The following is a 6,146-nucleotide window of genomic DNA, read 5'->3' as shown; positions in this document are numbered from 1 at the left end:
CGGTGCTCTTATATGTACATGCTAATGATTACGATCAGGATTGTTTTATTAAGGTTATATTATGTCACGTCAGGTGGTACTCAGCTGTTAGGGTCGGGTGCCGGTCATGCCCCTCATTGGGGTGTGACAATAGTATCACATGTGCTTTTGAGGATACATTTGTGATGTTCGAGGGGAAATGGTTCCGGACGGAGTGATGGCAGCATTTTGAGCCAGACTGGCTAGAGATAGGTAATATAAGCCTAAGGGCCGAGTATTGTGATTTGAGCCTACGGGGCTAAGCATTGTGATTTGTTGCCAAATATGACTATAAACCCGATGGGAATTCCAAGTTGGTATATGGACCTCGCGAGTCCCTCATGGGTCACGATTCATAGTATTTAAACGTGTGTACCGGGTGATGGAAATAAGCCTTGCATTGCATATCATATTATCTCATTTGTTTCTTTTTTGTTTGACTTACTTGAGCTATTTTTACGGTTTATCTTAAATGCTTAATTGAATACTTGATGGACTTAAAAGTTTAGACACTTTTACCTAGGCTTGTAACTTGAGATTATTGTACCTATTATGATCATTATGATGGACTAAAAACAGTTAAGTGTTGAAGTAGTAATCGGAAGACCAACCTAAGTCTCCATTTTTTGTTAGGTTTAATCGATGATGCTGCTGAGTTCATGTTGATTTCCCGTACTCACGCTACACTTGCTGCACCTTTTTGTGTGCAAATTTAGTCTCCAGTTCGAGTGGAGCACGTGATCTCACTTTTCGTTGAGTAACTGTCTATGAGGATTCGGGGTGAGCTACCAGCCGATTCTTATCACTAGATTCCCTTTCCTTTTATTTCATGTCCTATTATTTCAGACATGTTTTTAAATTGCTATTTTAGACTTGTATCCCTCTTAGTCAGTTCTTATACTAGTTACACCAAATTTTGGGGCTTATGTTACTTATCCTTGTTTTTATGATTATAAGGCGTATTTAAGACTTTAAATTGACTTGTATGATATTTCCTCATGTTATACACATCTTTTTGGTAGTATTGGGTTGTGGATAACTTACTAACTTGGTGGGAGTTAGTGCCTTCACGGCTTATGTAATTGGGTCGTGACAAATTGGTATATACGAGCTTTAGGTTCATCAGTCTCACAAGTACAAGAACGATATCCTGTAGAAAGTGACATGCACAACATTGATTTTGGTTCATCGGTGCTATTAGCCATGCGCCAAAGAAAGTTATATCATTTCTTAAGGTTCGTCGGATAGTTGAGAAGGGGTGTTTAGCTTATTTGGCCTATATTTGGGATACTAGTGACGATACTCCTCCACTTGAGTCAGTTTCAGTAGTGAGGGAGATTCTTGAGGTGTTTCCAACAGATTTACCAGTTCTTTCGTCGGATCACAACATTGATTTGGAGTAGGGCACCAAGCCCATTTTTATTCCGCCATATCGGATGGCACCAACAGAATTGAAGGAGTTGAAAGAACAGTTGCAAGACATGTTGAGTAACGGGTTCATTAGACCTAGTGTTTTTCCTTGGGGTGCTTCGTTGTTGTTTGTGAAGAAGAAGAATGGGTCCATGCGTATGTGTTTCGACTATTGACAGTTGAACAAGGTCACCATCAGGAACAAGTATCCCATTCCTCGTATTGAAGATTTTTTTGATCAACTTCAGGGTGCGTCGGTCTTCTCTAAGATTTATTTGAGGTCCGGTTATTATCAATTGAAGATTAGGGAAGAGGATATTCCTATGACAACTTTCACAACCCATTATGGCCATTATGAGTTTCTGGTTATGTCTTTTGAGCTGACTATTGCCCCAACAACCATTATGGATGTTTTCAGACCGTACTTGGACTCCTTCGTGATCGTTTTCATCAATGACATTTTGATTTACTCTCGTAGTAAAGGAGAGCACGAGCAACATTTGAGGATCATGGTTGGGATTCTGAAGGAGAAGCAATTATATGCTAAGTTCTCAAAGTGTGAGTTTTGGCTCGATTCTGTATCATTTCTGGGTCATGTAGTGATCAAGAATGGTACTATGGTGGATCCTAAGAAGATTGAGATGGTTCATGATTGGGCCATGTCTACTTTAATTACCGAGATGCGGAGTTTCGTTAGCTTCGCTAGTTACTATCGACATTTCGTAGAAGGGTTTTCCATTATTGCATCTCCTTTGACCAGATTGACTGAGAAGAATGTACCCTTTCATTGGTTGGATGAATGTCAGGCAAGCTTTCAAAAGCTCAAGACTTTATTGAGTATCACTCCGATTTTAACTCTTTCCGTAGAGGGAGAGGGATTTAATGTGTACTATATGCTTCATGTATTGGGCTTGGTTATGTTCTGATGCACAAAAGGAAAGTTATAGTTTATACTTCGAGGAAGTTGAAGGTGCATGAGATTAACTACCCCACTCATGACTTGGAGTTAGCGGCGGTAGTATTTTCATTGAAGATTGGAGGAATACTTGTGTCACGACCCAACCGGGGGGCCATGACGGGCACCCAGATCTAACCTCCCGAGCACCTCAAAACGTATATCTCATAGTCTTATCTGAGTGGGCCATAAATATTAGTCAAAAATATCATAACTGGAAGGGATACATGCCCAAAACAAAAACTGCATATATAAACGTACATCATCAAACTATGCCCATATAAGCCGACAAAGCTATCAAAGGATATAACAAAAATATAGACCGAGGAGGTCATAAGACATCTAACTGTACACATCTATCTACGAGCCTCTACGTGGAGTATATAACATAATAAGGATGGGACAGGAACTCGCCATGCCCATATATATACACGCGCGAAAAGAGTCGTACCACGGCTGACGCAACTCCGAACGAGTGGGGTGCTCTGCATCACCAATGCGAGATGGCGACCTAAAAGTTTGTACTTTCTCCCTTAATACATACACGGGCATGAATGTAGCGTCCACAAATAAAAAGGACGTCAGTTGGGACAAAGTACTGAGCATGTAAGGCATGAGAGTAACATAAGAGAGACATAAGAAACTATAAGGTAAGTGAAGGCAACCTGGTTGTCTGAACTGCCTCTGTGGACCAACATAAACATTGTGCTTGCATACATAAGGTCATACATATATTTTTGTGTATATAATGCTGTCAACCCTCTGCGGGCATCCCATAGTATCATATGGTATTGTATCATATAGTATCGTATCATATCGGCCTTTGTGGGCATCATCATCATCATATGACCAGCTGATCAGGTGGTAGTGCGTATATAACGCTGTCAACTTGACCATAACCTATATATACATACATATATTATAGAGAGAGAGATATATATATATACACACACACACACATATATATATATACACACACACACACACACATATATATATACATGTATATATATATGTGTGTGTGTGTGTGTGTGTATGTGTGTGTATATATATATATGCGCATATAGCGCCTGATGGGTCACAAGTCTGTATATGTATATGTATATATATGAATGCAATGCAATGCAAGACATGATAAGAGTATAAGTAACTCTAGTGATTATACTGAATCTGAAGGAAGACTTTCTGAAGAGACATTGTGAAGCATGAATCAAATGGGTCCTCCCTAACTCTAAGAGTAGAACCATTATGGATTAACGTTACGTATAAGTTCGGTTCACAAGGATCATGCCAAAAGAAAGAAAGGGATGACTTAACATACCTCGTCGCCTCCTTACTACTATGTGTGTGTATATATATATGCGCATATAGCGCCTGACGGGTCACAGGTCTGTATATGCATTTGTATATATATAAATGCAATGCAATGCAAGACATGATAAGAGTATAAGTAACTCTAATGATTATACTGAATCTGAAGGAAGACTGTCTGAAGATGCATTGTGAAGCATGAATCAAATGGGTGATCCCTAACTCTAAGAGTAGAACCATTATGGATTAACGTTACGTGTACGTTCGGTTCACAAGGATCATGCCAAAAGAAAGAAAGGGATGACTTAACATACCTCGTCGCCTCCTTACTACTCCACGCCTATCCTCCCGAGTTTGTAAATCTAAATTCAAGATGATTCATACTAGGATTAAGTCGTTGAAACGCTTATAAGATCAAACTAGACTATTAGGTAAGCTAACGAAATTTGGGCAGCATTTCCTATTTATCACTTACTTCCACCAAATTCCAAAATAGCTCCCAAACATCATTAACAATGTCAACAATACCATGACCAAGAGATTATATTCAAACTAAACTCAAATCCGTCCAAAACTTCCTTACAGATTCAATCCATAGCCAATAACTTCAACATAACACCCTATAACCTTTCTACCATGATTCTCTTCATCTTTAAGGCTTGCTAAACCCTTAAATCAACTCAACATAAGAAAAAACATGAAGAACATACCTTATATTTGAAGAACTTCAACTTACACAACTTGTTTCAAGACCCAACTCTCCACAACTCAAAGTAGAGATAAGAACAATCACTTTCTAGGAATTAGTTGGGGATTTTATAGCTTGATCCCTTCTTGATTTGATTTGGGATGTTTATGGATGTTTAAGAGATATTAGAAGGTCACTAGGGATTTATTTTGATGAATATTTGAGACCCAAGTCATGGAAAAACCTATTTATAGGCTAGAAGAAAAAGTGCACCGACTTTAAAGTTTCTGGAAATTTCGGGCAAAGTATGGCCAACAAGTACGGGCCTTACTTTCAGCCCGTACTTGGGATGGTCAAAATCCAACTTTCTGGAAAATTTGGGTAATGTGCGTCCAAAAAGTGCAGGCCGTACTTCAAAGTATGTCCCGTTCTTTCAGCCCGTAATTTATCCCGTACTTCTCAGAATTGCGATCTGTAAATTGCATTGGAAAGAAGACTCACTGAACTTGAATTTACATAGGTCATGAATCCCATAACTCCTCATATTCTAGGAGATATTCCTCTCTCAAGTAGGACGAAAAATTTATGTCCAAAATTTTGCCAAGTTTTCCCAACGTTTCGATAAACTTAGTTCCTTCCATTCGCTTAATGCCGAAACATTTAGATGCTTGCTTAGCACTTGTTAGAAGTCTTCCTTAACCTTATAAGGGTTCCATAACATCTCCGGGCTTACGTTAGTTTATTTACAATGCAAACGATACGAAACTTTCGAGGTGTAATAACTTGTATGGTGTGCATTGTGAGGTATTTACTGATCATCAGAGTCTTCAACACATTTTCAATCAGAAGGATCTCAATTTGAGGCAACGAATATGGTTGGATTTGCTCAAGTATTATGACATGTCTATTCTTTATCATCTGGGCGAGGCCAATATAGTACCAGATGCCTTGAGTCGGAAGGTTGTGAGTATGGGTAGCCTAGCATCGTTGTAGGTTAAGAGCGGCCATTGGCTATGGATGTCCAGTCTTTGGTTAATAGCATAGTTAGACTTGATATTTCGGAACCTGGCAAGGTTCTAGCTTGTGTGGAGGTGCGGTCTTCTTTATTAGAGCATATTAGGGCTCGGTAGTTTGATGACTAAAAGTTGTGTAAGATTCGGGATAAGGTGTTGAAAGGAAAAGCAAGAGAGGCAATTCTTGATGATGAGGGGGTTTTGAGGATCAAGCATCGCATATGTGTTCCCCAGGTGGGAGATTTGACTAGATTGATCATGGAGGAGGCTAATAGTTCGAGGTGCTCTATTTATCCGAAAACTACAAAGATGTATCGAGATTTGAAACAACATTATTGGTTGTGCATTATGAAGGGGGACATTGTGGGATATTGTCACACCCAGACGAGGGGCATGACGAGCACTGACCTATAGGCCGGATACCACCTGGCGTAGCAGTTACCATAATTATCATATAATATGACTCGAAGGACACCTGCACGCAGAAAAGGCCCAAATAAAGAAATATGCAATAATCCAACATACACACACACACACACACACATACACAAGCGAGCCGACAAGGCCTTACATCATCATGAGTGTCATAAAGCCGGCAAGGCTATCAAGAGAATATCAAAACCAAAATAAACATAACAGCTATATACCCCACTGTGTCTATGAGCCTCTAAAAGAACATATACCTGACATACTGGATAGGACATGGACCCGTCGTGTGCAAAAGTAACATATGCATAACATGTGAACATAG

The sequence above is a fragment of the Lycium ferocissimum genome, chromosome 12 (genome assembly GCF_029784015.1).
Source record: "Lycium ferocissimum isolate CSIRO_LF1 chromosome 12, AGI_CSIRO_Lferr_CH_V1, whole genome shotgun sequence".
Lineage (NCBI taxonomy): Eukaryota > Viridiplantae > Streptophyta > Magnoliopsida > Solanales > Solanaceae > Lycium > Lycium ferocissimum.
Note: the sequence above shows the minus strand (reverse complement) of the source record.